Consider the following 14564-nt stretch of genomic DNA (forward strand, 5'->3'; position numbering starts at 1 on the left):
GGGTTCAATCCCTGCTGCGGCGGTCGAATGTCGATGGAGGCGAAATTCTAGAGGCCCGTGTACTGTGCGATATCAGTGCACGTTAAAGAGCCCCAGGTGGTCGAAATTATTCCGGAGCCCTCCACTACGGCGTCCCTCATAGCCTGAGTCGCTTTGGAACGTTAAACCACCGTAAACCAAACCAAGCCTCCTTTCCCGGTCTATCTCATCCTTCAGGGCATCCAGCATATGCCTGCGGCTGATATCGCAGTGTGCAGTTTGCGGCTAGCCACCGTCTTTGAACTGCGCGCGCGTAATCAACGCTGTATTCCGTCAGCCTGCATCCTACGCCCATTTAGCACTATAGTGCAATAACGAGCTCCTGAGTTTTGCTCTCTTGTCTCCAGGCGTTACAAATGCAGTCAAGCGTTGCATATATTTCGAAAGCGTCCGCATGGGTGCATTGGCTGACCCTCAAGCATGGCTGCGACTTTTTTTTTTTTGTCTCTAATGAGCCGCTCTTATACTATGGTTATACCAGTCCCTGCAGTTGTGCAGCTCCCGTAATAAAATATCTGTGCAAGCGTCGTGCACGCGTTTGGATGGCTTCAGTGCTCCTTTTCCTGTCTTTTTTTCACATCTTTCCTTTTTTTTTTGCTTGACAGGCTGCCTGCGCGGTTATGAAAATCCCCAGGCATGCCTAACAGCGTTTACACAAAATCTGTCGAAACTGGAGGCTGAATGTCTGCCTCTAGTTTTAAAGAAAACTATACAAAACTTCGCTTACATATCGTTCCAGCCTTTCTTGTTGGTAGCCAAGAAAGCTGCGCGACAGCATTGCACACAGCTACACTGAAGTCTGTTACTATCCAAATTTTCAAAAATTCGCATGAGCCAGACTGCAGTATTCCGAACAGACTCGGGCATGATGTGGTAGGCAGTTCACCGCACAAAGTGGCGGTTTAATTTCGCACATGCGGCCTTATTTTAGGGGAACTAAAATTGGCATCCGGAGCGAAACGAATAGATAAGCATAACATTCAGGGGCACTTTGTTCACCTAAAGTGCAGTGAGGCGAAAACCTTTAGCGCGGTGTTGCTGCTTGCATCACTGATGTGTGGTTATGACTTTAATTAAGTACACAATTGTTTCTGAATCCTAAATGCTGGAGACACCGGAGGGCATTTGGGAGGCATCCATCTGATTCGATGCCTTTCTGCAAACACACTCCAGCGTCCTAGACAAGGAGAGCTAGTTACGCGTTGGCAGAAAGTGGCGTAGTCGTTAGCACGCTCAGCCGCGAAACGAAAGGGTGGTGGTTTGAATCCCATCGTCCATATATATTTTTTTTCTTATCGAGTTGAAGAGTGTTACGGACAGACGGACGGACACCGCCAGTATGAGCCATTATAGGCTTTCGCCTCAATAAGTGGTATGCGGTAAGAGGTAAGCGCTAACATATAAAGGGTTGCTGTCCGTGCCTTATGTTTCTTCGTTTGAACCAGAGCAGAAGTTTGACTACGCATTCCAACAACGCATTTGTGCGAACCGCGGTTTAGTCTAATATCCCTGTCACATGGGCTGCGCAAAAGCTTTTGGGAATCAGATCCTTGTGTTCAAACGCGCGCGGTGCGCCGCTACACGTCACAAGTGTTGCGGCTTTGCCGCTGTAGGCCTTGGAGCAAAAAGCACCCCTTCAAGAGCTTTGGAGTTCAAGAGGGTGGCCTTCAAGAACCTGCGATCACAGCGACATCCAGCGTAGAAAAGTAAAAGGAAGGAAAAAAATAGCAGTTAACGATGCAAGTATCTTATAAATAACAAAGGGTTTGTCTGATTTTATTTTTGAAAGGCTATTTATATTATATTTTATACTATAACATGAGAGAAAAAAGTTGCATTAACGAGTGGTTCATGGTAGCCAAGGAGGTGAACATAACTGCTGCTGATAAGGGCAGCTGTCAGCCGTTCGTTTATTAAGAACTGAGACGAAATTAATTTCAGAGCTCAACGGATTAATACAATACTCCAGTTAATTTATGAACTTCTCACTTCTGCCATCTTATGCCCAGCAACGGGTGCTGAAGATAAACAATTGCTTCGTCTTTAGGCTGTACAATGTAACTGTGTCGCTACCTCAGACATATTTCATGCATGCTTCGGCGTGTACAATCACTGAACTGCATACATATCTTAGCATTCCCGTCACCGAAATTTTACTCGAAGCTTTAAAAGCGCTTAAACTAACAAAATGACGAAAAACAAGCATGAAGCATGGAATGGCCATTTAATCAGTGGTCTCTTCAATAACCGTATTATACAACTTGTGCATAAGAACAAGACGCAAGGTGTTTTCGTTAGCTTTTAATTTGATAAGTAAGAGCGACAAGTAGCATCCAAACCTCTACAAGTCGCACGTTGTCGTGGAAAATACCAACAGTCGATGTGTATTGTGGAATGAAATTAGGTATCCTCGCAAATTTTAGGCGGTTGTAAGTGGATACACCATGTATGAATTTGTGTTCTAAAACGAGCCAGGTGATACCCGGTGCCGTAAGTTTCTTCTAAAAACCTCATAATCACTGAAGAGTTCATAAGCGTGAGCTCTCTAATAGAAAGCAGCAAAGTTCTTAAACCATTTTTCTAGAAGGCAAAAATTCTGATTATTAATTTACGTGTTCCGTTGGTTTTCCGTTTTGCTTAACCCTCTCGCTTTGTCTGTTATGTTCGGCGAAATATTACAGGAGAGAGAGAGAGAGAGAGAGAGAGTGTGTGTGTGTGTGTGTGTGTGTGTGTGTGTGTGTGTGTGTGTGTGTGTGTGTGTGTGTGTGTGTGTGTGTGTGTGTGTGTGTGTGTGTGTGTGTGTGTGTGTGTGTGTGTGTGTGTGTGTGTGTGTGTGTGTGTGTGTGTGTGTGTGCGCGTGTGTGTGCGTGTGTGTGTGTGTGTGTGTGTGTGTGTGTGTGTGTGTGTGTGTGTGTGTGTGCGTGCGTGTGTGCGTGTGTGTGTGTGTGTGTGTGTGTGTGTGTGTGTGTGTGTGTGTGTGTGTGTGTGTGTGTGTGTGTGTGTGTGTGTGTGTGTGTGTGTGTGTGTGTGTGTGTGTGTGTGTGTGTGTGTGTGTGTGTGTGTGTGTGTGTGTGTGTGTGTGTGTGTGTGTGTGTGTGTGTGTGTGTGTGTGTGTGTGTGTGTGTGTGTGTGTGTGTGTGTGTGTGTGTGTGTGTGTGTGTGTGTGTGTGTGTGTGTGTGTGTGTGTGTGTGTGTGTGTGTGTGTGTGTGTGTGTGTGTGCGTGCGCGCATGAATAACTGTCATTTCTACTCGCAAAACGAAGTGAATTGCTAACATAACTGCCGGAACGGTCTTTTCCACCGTGTTAATCGAAGCAAAGTGAAAGTGTTAGCTCCCAGAGATGCAGGAGGCCTCCTGAAAGATATATTCATGCGATTGCAAACTATAACAGCAAAGCAGCTGAAAAGTTCTGTTGTTATGCAGCATTATTTGGGGATGAACAGTTCTCGATTTCCGCATTAATTTAGCGCATCCGCATGAGTATTTGTGCGCCTTTTCATTGTCCTATGATATCTAAATGTTACTACAGTTAGGTAAATTTAATTATGCCCGAATGGTCTCTCTTTTAATAAATATCTCAGTTTTCTAGATTTTTGCCATGAGGGGACCCTTAGTAATGAAATCTTGGAATTTCATGACTTTTATCTGATGTTTGCATTGCCTGAACATCACAGGGTTGCGCGAAATGTTGTGCCAATAAGGCGCCCGTGTCGTGTATCGTGACGTTAAACTTCCGCGTTAACCTGCTAACTAAACCGCCTAGTTATCCTGATGGGTCCTAAAGTGGCCGTTCAGACCGAGACGCCACGCGGTTCGAGTATCACATCGCCTTTCCAGCCCGGACGAATGCGAGAGCTCTGACCATGTTTTTCTATAACTCCACAGCTGACAAACAACTTTCCAATTTCTTCACAACGGCGGTACCGAGAGAGCGCTACTAGCTGTGTTTGTATGGTCTTCACGTTCTCGTTCCGTCTTCAAGGACGCGCTGCAGGGCAGGTTTACTCACTTCCGTGGGAGATTTCATTTTTCCCACAGAAGCTCTCGCAGGCTTCCAATGGACGCTGTCTCACAAAGCCGTTTCCAGCGGTCTCGACGTACTCCTGATTTCACCCGCGGTGAGGTACGGTCTTGAGTTACTGAAGATTAGTTAGGCGAAAACATCTCCAGACTCGACGACCAGGTTACTGGTGGGTTACGATAGGCCTAGAATATAGGGTCACTTTACATACTTTTACATAACTTTTTTTAACGTGCCTTCCGCTCATTATCCGTTCTATAATACAATAACTTCCCTCTGTCAACTTTTTTCACTCACTCTTGACTGCCTTTTTTCAATAACTACATCGTCGCAGTTTTGATAAGCTGAAAATCTTCCTTCCGATGTCCGCGAATGAATAGCCACATTGAGGTACGAAGGCATTCATTTCGATTACATTGTGTTCTAGAGATACCCGCCGCGGTGGCTAAGTGGTTAGGGCGCTCGACTACTGATCCGGAGTTCCCGAGTTCGAACGCGACCGCGGCGGCTGCTCTTTAATGGAGGAAAATCGCTAAGGCGCCCGTGCGCTGTGCGATGTCAGTGCACGTTAAAGATCCCCAGGTGGTCGAAATTATTCCGGAGCCCTCCACTACGGCACCTCTTTCTTCCTTTCTTCTTTCACTCCCTCCTTTATATTTTCCCTTACGGCGCGGTTCAGGGGTTCAATGATTTATGAGACATACTGTTCCATTTTCTTTCCCCAAAAACTAATTATTATTATTATTGTTAATATTATTATTATTATTATTATTATTATTATTATTATTATTATTATTATTATTATTATTATTATTATTATTATTATTATTATTATTGTTGTTGTTGTTGTTGTTGTCGTCGTCGTCGTCGTCGTCGTCGTCGTCGTCGTCGTCGTCGTCGTCGTCGTCGTCGTCGTTGTTGTTGTTGTTGTTGTTGTTGTTGTTGTTGTTGTTGTTGTTGTTGTTGTTGTTGTTGTTGTTGTTGTTGTTGTTGTTGTTGTTGTTCTAGAGCACGATCGAGCGCAAATGGAACTCTCAGAGTGGCTTGCAGCGACACCTGCGACGTATGCACATGTCGGAAGGCCAGTGACCATAATAAACCCCCATCCCCCGGCTTCGCTGTAAGAGCGCCACCTCTGGCTATTTGAATCCTCGCTTTAATCGCTGGACTCATCCACTGGACCGGACCTTGCACTTTTCTGCGCTGAAATGGGGAGCACTTCGTTAACTTGCACATCCGCCCATGAACTTCCACTTCTTTTTATAGTGTCTGCAACAAAGCTTATGCACAGTTGACGACAACCTCAGAGTCTGTTTTCCGTTTAAGTAGGCCTTTATAAACAATCGCCGCAGTGATGAAACGGCTACGGCATTTTAGCGTTAAGCAAGAGGCCTCGGGTTCGACGTCCTGCCGCCACAGCCGCCTTTTTATGCAGGGCTGAATGCGCAAACGCTTGCGGTCGCAGTTTTTATGCACCTTAAAAAAGCTTGCAGGCCCATTCATGCAAGCCAACTGGACCACCTTACTACGTGAAGTACATTCGTGCATTCTTACAGCGTCATGTTTTATTGTCATGCGTACACACCCAGTGTTGATAAAGAACGACCGCAGCGGTGGCCCATTGGTTCAGCATCCGCCTCGCATGCGGGAGGTGCGGGGCTCGATCCCCACTGGCACCGGGTACCCACCGGCGATACAATGAGTACAAGCTTCCCCTGGCCTGGTGCTAGGCTTATTCAGGGTGAAATGCTTGGGAAATGTCTCTTAAATCCCAACTTGAGAAAACGAAAAATATTTTCGGCCATGGCGCTCTTTGCCCGCGGATGATTCTGTCCCATAAAAATTCATCATCATCATCGTCATCATCGGTAAAGAAAGCACCTAGTGAGAAGAGGCGGATGGCTTCGAGTCAAAGTTACCGTGCCTCTCCTCCGTTCACCTTCTTCTTAAGGGAGCTCCATGGAAATTCGTCTATTCTACGGACAACCAGTCATGAAGTTTGCCCTGTCGATCGCAGAGACGTAGCATGCCGCCTAGCGAGAGGACAAAGCAGTCCTATTTTTAGGTATAGGACCGTAGTGGTTTCCCAAGCAACCTACCCGCGGTTATAGTCATGGGCTTCCTTGCTCCGTCGAAGACAAACGCGGTAGGTGTCAGTTGACTGGGCTACTTCGAGAGCACCTGAGCACCTAAGCAAAGCCATCAGCCAAACGGCGCGCTTCTAATCCACCGGAATGAGGTCTCGCGTTCGCCGTGGTCCAAGCAGCTACCACTAGCAGCTGTTAGGAGCGCAGCGAGACAACTGCAGCGCCGCCTGGGCACTAAAGATTGTTGTTGTTGTTGTTGTTGTTGTTGTTGTTGTTGTTGTTGTTGTTGTTGTTGTTGTTGTTGTTGTTGTTGTTGTTGTTGTTGTTGTTGTTGTTGTTGTTGTTGTCGTTGTTGTTGTCGTTGTTGTTGTTGTTGTTGTTGTTGTTGTTGTTGTTGTTGTTGTTGTTGTTGTTGTTGTTGTTGTTGTTGTTGTTGTTGTTGTTGTTGTTGTTGTTGTTGTTGTTGTTGTTGTTGTTGTTGTTGTTGTTGTTGTTGTTGTTGTTGTTGTTGTTGTTGTTGTTGTTGTTGTTGTTGTTGTTGTTGTTGTTGTTGTTGTTGTTGTTGTTGTTGTTGTTGTTGTTGTTGTTGTTGTTGTTGTTTCAAAAGATGGCACATGCCAGCACTGGGAGATCGGCCAAGAATCGGGAGGCAGAGGTTGCTATTCACCTGTACTCAGTAAAGGCAAAAGAACATCACGCGGGAAATCGACACCGGTGGATACAGAATAGTCTGTCGAGATTGTCTCTTTCTCGTGCACTACCTCTTCCTCTTTGAAGCATGCAGAAAAGCGGTAACATTAACTTAAATTTCATTTCCATGCATATTGTTCGCGAAACCAAGGAAAAAGCATTTCACGTGATTTTACGACGCACTTCCTTCTGCGATGGACTGCTTAATGCAAATAAGTGCACTTGTTGACATTTCTTCCTGTGTTTCTGCGTTGTTGAAGAAAATCAAAGCCCCTGTACATGATTACGATTTTTGAACAAATTTTTTATTCAGTAATACAAAATTAGACGTATCTAACCTTGCGTTTGGCGCATGATAGCCTTTGTTGCTTATCCATCATAAAACGCGACACATGAAAACGCCTCGTCATCTATTTCTTCAACACGCAGCTGGATAACTGCGATAACCTTTCCTCCTACCTACGCTGCCCAAACCCGATGGGTATCCGAGGGCACTGAGTATCCTTCCCAACACCTCCCGCGTACGAGGCGGAAGCTGTAACGACTAAAGATAAGGTGCAGAACACGAGAATACAAGAGGTGCAACACAGCTGCCGCTGTAAAGTCTTCGCCCCTGGATATGGCGAAAAGTCTGAATTTGTGTCTCTCACTGGATTTCTGTTGTATTTCATTGATTTTATACAGATTATATTGGCTGCCTTTAACTTCATTCAAACCCATTAAAACTTCTTTCTGTGCGAGTTGGTGCATTCTGAACCCATTTGCATTCCATTAAAGAGACACTCGAAAGCGTTCCATGCAGGTGAGTGAATTAAACACAAATGGTATTGATCGCAGTATAATCGGGTTTCTGGACTGCAACACTGTGTCAAAAGAGTGCATTATCAGTTCGAGCTAATCAACTATTGAGCGAAACAGGGGTTCTTCATCACCCAGGACTAAATGAAAAAAGCGCGCGTTTAATCATTTCTGTGCGCCCTTATGCGATGCTAATTAAGACAGCACAGTTTTATATCTCCGAAAGCACTTTCACTCTGGAGTCATGGTGGCGCCATCTATTCTCTTCCTCATAAATTCAGCTCGGCGTTACTGGCTTTCATCTTTTCATTTTCCGGTTTTCGATCAATCGTGAATAAAGTTCTTGGCCGTTTTACGACGAACGGCATTTTCTTTTTCTCCTGAGAGCTCAGCAGACTTTATTAGTGACTATCTATGCTGCCAGTAGCTGGACTGAATTATTTTAGGTGCCTATAACCATGCGTTTAGAGCTAAATTACGTGTCCAAATGCTTTTTCGTCATTTATTGTTTGTTATTATAAGCAGAATGAAATCTGTTTTTGCCCAAATATTCCGCTTTCTTTTTTTCTATGTATTTTTTGTGCCTGTGCGTCGCGAACTTGGCTTGAGAGAAAGATGGTAGCATTATGAGTTTGAAAGCTGTTTAGCACTTTAGGCATACCGCCAACCCCTCAAATATACTTCTGTTCGGCGACAACAGCGAACCACCTTGAAGATCAGCTGGCTAGTTTCCTATTACGTACCTCTTTATTGTGGAGATTTTGATCAAATTCTTTTCTATTTTAGTCGAAGATAATGAGCCTCAATCACCACATCCTTGTTTAAGGTTGTCCCGGATAAAAAATTTGGTGTGGATGACACAACGTTACTTCCGAGCCCGGTAATGTTGATGTCTTACATTGTTTCTATCAGGACCTGCTTTGTCAACTTCATGCTCACAAACATTCAACTAAACCACGACTAAGTATTCAAATCATTGCTGCGATTCTTTAGCTCCTCAAGGAACTAAGCATGCAGTTATTGCTTTGACGCTTCTATAGCCTGCATCTTAACCCCACGTCCCGCCCCTTCCAAGCCATGAATACGAAGCAACCACGTGTAGTCAAGTAGGAACTCGTTGGCCGTCTTTATTTTTTTAATGGAAGCCGTCATTTCACAGTTTGCTTTGAAATGCGTATCTTGGAAGTCAATAAATGCAGTTACTGACCAAATGAAAGGAGACGGAAATGACATTTCGCAGTCTATACGCGTTCCTTGTTCACAATAAAGAGGGCACAAAAAAGTCGTGTATTTAAAGGCAAAACGCTTGGCGTAGTGCGTAGATAGATGCATTGTTTCCATCTCTCCTATCTTGATAGTGTGGGGTGGTCCAGTTGTATGGGGAAGTGCATGGGGTTCATACGCATAAAAACGAATTGCCAAATATGCGTTTTTACAATTATTCTAATGTGACGATCGAGAGCTCTAGATTTATTCACTAAAAAATATATTTCAGGAGCTAGTCCAGCCCTCTTGTGCTGCGTGAATTGCTGCCACCGCATGGAGTCTTCCTCAGGAGAGCCTTCCAAGAAGCGTCCAGTTAATGTTCCTTGTTGCAGGGCTTGTTCTCAGAATGACACCAATGTGTTCGACTAAGGGCTGATAGTCAAAAGCTAAATTCATGCCTCCAAGGTATACCTGTAGGCTGCATCAAGTGCAAGTGTCCTTGTTACAAGATCTACAATAATATGCTAAAAATACTCTTTTGTCGAATCCAATTCCTTTTAAGTGTCTTGGTTTATTACATAGTTCTTTGCTTCGAAGCATTTTTGGCGCAAGTCATTTCGTTGCATTCTTGCGTTGACGCTTGGATAGCGGTCTACCGCTGATTTGACCGCCATTGCAGTTTTAACCGTGTGACGCCCAAAACTTCAAATCTGTTCTACAATTTTATCAGAAAAAAAATAAAAAACGGCTTCAATGTCTCTGCATTTTTCAGGGCACAAATCAACGCAATCAAACTCTTAAACGATTTTAAAACCATTCAAGTTCGTTATTATTTTCTTAAGATTGGGCAACCTTCCTTAAGAAACTTAACTGTCAATTACAAGTGCTCCAATGAGGGAGACGAATAACCGAAGAGTAATGATCGCGCGATAAAGATATCTCAACTCATTATACAAAGGGAAATAGAAAAGACACTAAAAAGTTCAAAACTGCCACTGGAGCCTGTCGACCGCAGAGCACAAAAGATGAACCAGCTTCAGGAAAGGCAACCAAAGAAAAACATGCTCATGAATGTTCAGAGCTGGCAAAGAATTTCAACTTATGCTTAATGAAGCGGTGAGTGAGCCGACGTACGGGAACCTGGCAAATTTTTAGACGGCGCCTCCACATTACGCACTTCCATGCGCACTTCATTTCCTGTCCTCAGGCACGTTCCGGTGATTATGAGCCGTGGGCGCCTCCAGTTTCCGGGGCCTTTCATTACATGTGAAGCGCATCAAGAGACCTCAAAATCCTGTTCCTATCAAGAGGGTTTGAAGTTTTGGTCGGAAAACTTCCTACTAAAAGCAAAAAAAAATTCACCGCAATTTCTCAAAAAGTTTTAACTCAAAAATAGGAAAAAGCTTCCTCTTTTGAGTTTTGGCGCTTTGATGTAAAACCGTAAATTCTTTCTTGTCAACATTTTGCAATATGCGGTAAACTTATCTGAGTTCTGATTATTTGTTTTATTTCATATCTGAATAGCGTTTGTGTTTTATACGAGATATTTGCGGGGTCATGCTATAAGAACACGCGCCCATGCACTGTATGGTCACTCTTGAAAAAGATCGGTCCTCCGATCGAAACGTCGAGTCAAATAGAAATGTTTCCTTAAATGAAGCGTATACTTCGATGTATATTATTTTAAGCAGTCAAGTACCTCATGTTTTCACAGCTATATATATATATATATATATATATATATATATATATATATATATATATATAGCAGACAAGGAAAATGAAATTAGGGGCTCGTTTGACAAACATATTAAGGAAGCCAACAGTCACCGAAACAAAGGTGCATAGGGGAATGTTTTCTTTTTTTATTTTTTTTATTTTTTTTTAATGCCAATCAATTCGTTTTTAGAGGAGATTACTATAAACCAGCAGAAAAAACAACCATGCCGCCGGTGGGATCCGAACCCACGACCTCCGAATATCGCGTCCGGTGCTCTTACCAACTGAGCTACGGCGACGGCTGTCCAATCTGCTGCTTTCGTGGGTATTTATGTTTTGCGAGTAAGCGAACCTTGAGAGTGTTCACCAGCGCCACCCTCGTCCATAGCGGTGGACGTAGCACGTCCTGTGATACCGCAAGTGTGACGTAGAACGTCACCTAACGGCGAGGGCGGAAACTGTGCGAGAGCCCTCTTATGCTACCTATGGCATCAAGACTGCCAGAACCGAGACCCCCGTTAAGCTATTAGCAGACAAGGAAAATGAAATTAGGGGCTCGTTTGACAAACATATTAAGGAAGCCAACAGTCACCGAAACAAAGGTGCATAGGGGAATGTTTTCTTTTTTTATTTTTTTTATTTTTTTTTAATGCCAATCAATTCGTTTTTAGAGGAGATTACTATAAACCAGCAGAAAAAACAACCATGCCGCCGGTGGGATCCGAACCCACGACCTCCGAATATCGCGTCCGGTGCTCTTACCAACTGAGCTACGGCGACGGCTGTCCAATCTGCTGCTTTCGTGGGTATTTATGTTTTGCGAGTAAGCGAACCTTGAGAGTGTTCACCAGCGCCACCCTCGTCCATAGCGGTGGACGTAGCACGTCCTGTGATACCGCAAGTGTGACGTAGAACGTCACCTAACGGCGAGGGCGGAAACTGTGCGAGAGCCCTCTTATGCTACCTATGGCATCAAGACTGCCAGAACCGAGACCCCCGTTAAGCTATTAGCAGACAAGGAAAATGAAATTAGGGGCTCGTTTGACAAACATATTAAGGAAGCCAACAGTCACCGAAACAAAGGTGCATAGGGGAATGTTTTCTTTTTTTATTTTTTTTATTTTTTTTTTAATGCCAATCAATTCGTTTTTAGAGGAGATTACTATAAACCAGCAGAAAAAACAACCATGCCGCCGGTGGGATCCGAACCCACGACCTCCGAATATCGCGTCCGGTGCTCTTACCAACTGAGCTACGGCGACGGCTGTCCAATCTGCTGCTTTCGTGGGTATTTATGTTTTGCGAGTAAGCGAACCTTGAGAGTGTTCACCAGCGCCACCCTCGTCCATAGCGGTGGACGTAGCACGTCCTGTGATACCGCAAGTGTGACGTAGAACGTCACCTAACGGCGAGGGCGGAAACTGTGCGAGAGCCCTCTTATGCTACCTATGGCATCAAGACTGCCAGAACCGCACAGTTTCCGCCCTCGCCGTTAGGTGACGTTCTACGTCACACTTGCGGTATCACAGGACGTGCTACGTCCACCGCTATGGACGAGGGTGGCGCTGGTGAACCCTCTCAAGGTTCGCTTACTCGCAAAACATAAATACCCACGAAAGCAGCAGATTAGACAGCCGTCGCCGTAGCTCAGTTGGTAAGAGCACCGGACGCGATATTCGGAGGTCGTGGGTTCGGATCCCACCGGCGGCATGGTTGTTTTTTCTGCTGGTTTATAGTAATCTCCTCTAAAAACGAATTTATTGGCATTAAAAAAAAATAAAAAAAATAAAAAAAGAAAACATTCCCCTATGCACCTTTGTTTCGGTGACTGTTGGCTTCCTTAATATGTTTGTCAAACGAGCCCCTAATTTCATTTTCCTTGTCTGCTAATAGCTTAACGGGGGTCTCGGTTCTGGCAGTCTTGATGCCATAGGTAGCATAAGAGGGCTCTCGCACAGTTTCCGCCCTCGCCGTTAGGTGACGTTCTACGTCACACTTGCGGTATCACAGGACGTGCTACGTCCACCGCTATGGACGAGGGTGGCGCTGGTGAACACTCTCAAGGTTCGCTTACTCGCAAAACATAAATACCCACGAAAGCAGCAGATTGGACAGCCGTCGCCGTAGCTCAGTTGGTAAGAGCACCGGACGCGATATTCGGAGGTCGTGGGTTCGGATCCCACCGGCGGCATGGTTGTTTTTTCTGCTGGTTTATAGTAATCTCCTCTAAAAACGAATTGATTGGCATTAAAAAAAAATAAAAAAAATAAAAAAAGAAAACATTCCCCTATGCACCTTTGTTTCGGTGACTGTTGGCTTCCTTAATATGTTTGTCAAACGAGCCCCTAATTTCATTTTCCTTGTCTGCTAATAGCTTAACGGGGGTCTCGGTTCTGGCAGTCTTGATGCCATAGGTAGCATAAGAGGGCTCTCGCACAGTTTCCGCCCTCGCCGTTAGGTGACGTTCTACGTCACACTTGCGGTATCACAGGACGTGCTACGTCCACCGCTATGGACGAGGGTGGCGCTGGTGAACACTCTCAAGGTTCGCTTACTCGCAAAACATAAATACCCACGAAAGCAGCAGATTGGACAGCCGTCGCCGTAGCTCAGTTGGTAAGAGCACCGGACGCGATATTCGGAGGTCGTGGGTTCGGATCCCACCGGCGGCATGGTTGTTTTTTCTGCTGGTTTATAGTAATCTCCTCTAAAAACGAATTGATTGGCATTAAAAAAAATAAAAAAAATAAAAAAAGAAAACATTCCCCTATGCACCTTTGTTTCGGTGACTGTTGGCTTCCTTAATATGTTTGTCAAACGAGCCCCTAATTTCATTTTCCTTGTCTGCTAATAGCTTAACGGGGGTCTCGGTTCTGGCAGTCTTGATGCCATAGGTAGCATAAGAGGGCTCTCGCACAGTTTCCGCCCTCGCCGTTAGGTGACGTTCTACGTCACACTTGCGGTATCACAGGACGTGCTACGTCCACCGCTATGGACGAGGGTGGCGCTGGTGAACACTCTCAAGGTTCGCTTACTCGCAAAACATAAATACCCACGAAAGCAGCAGATTGGACAGCCGTCGCCGTAGCTCAGTTGGTAAGAGCACCGGACGCGATATTCGGAGGTCGTGGGTTCGGATCCCACCGGCGGCATGGTTGTTTTTCTGCTGGTTTATAGTAATCTCCTCTAAAAACGAATTGATTGGCATTAAAAAAAAAATAAAAAAAATAAAAAAAGAAAACATTCCCCTATGCACCTTTGTTTCGGTGACTGTTGGCTTCCTTAATATATATATATATATATATATATATATATATATATATATATATATATATACGATATAAATAAAGTATTCTCGAGAACAATGAACAATGCTAAGCACAATACATTCATGTTAATTAGAATTTAAAAAATCATACACACAAGTACTACTTCCGAAGAACCTAATGATAATTTATTTTTAGCGATCAAAACCATTATAAAGATGAGAGCGAGCCGTGAGTTAAGGCTGCTCTTCAAGATTATTCTGGACGACTATTATTTATGAAATAATAGTACTCAAATTTGTTTTTGTCTGACTTGTTGCGTAAATGAAAAAGTGAAAATTTCATAAATACCGTATAAAGCTAGCTTATTATATTTTTGCTAACGACAAATGTGATTTTAATTTGTAACGAAATCTGCCCCACTCACTGAGTCAAGCTCAACCGCAAGGGCAGCTAAAGTATAAACGCCTCTTTTTGATCATTTTCGTATCTGTGGATAATAATAGGCAATACATTTAATAAAACAAATCAGATATGCATTTTTAACTTACAATTTAGATCAAGTAGTGAAAAAAAATTAAAATATCGACGTTCGGCATTGCCCACCCCAGATCCAGCGCATTTAGACCAGGTCTTTACGAGGGTCTGTTGTCATCTCTAGAGTGCGATATTCATTACTTCACCACCGACAAATCCTTTCCGCCATTTTCACTTTGGGAGTCACTCTCGTTGGTGGC

The sequence above is a fragment of the Amblyomma americanum genome, chromosome 3, assembly GCF_052857255.1.
Source record: "Amblyomma americanum isolate KBUSLIRL-KWMA chromosome 3, ASM5285725v1, whole genome shotgun sequence".
Classification (NCBI taxonomy): Eukaryota; Metazoa; Arthropoda; class Arachnida; order Ixodida; family Ixodidae; genus Amblyomma; species Amblyomma americanum.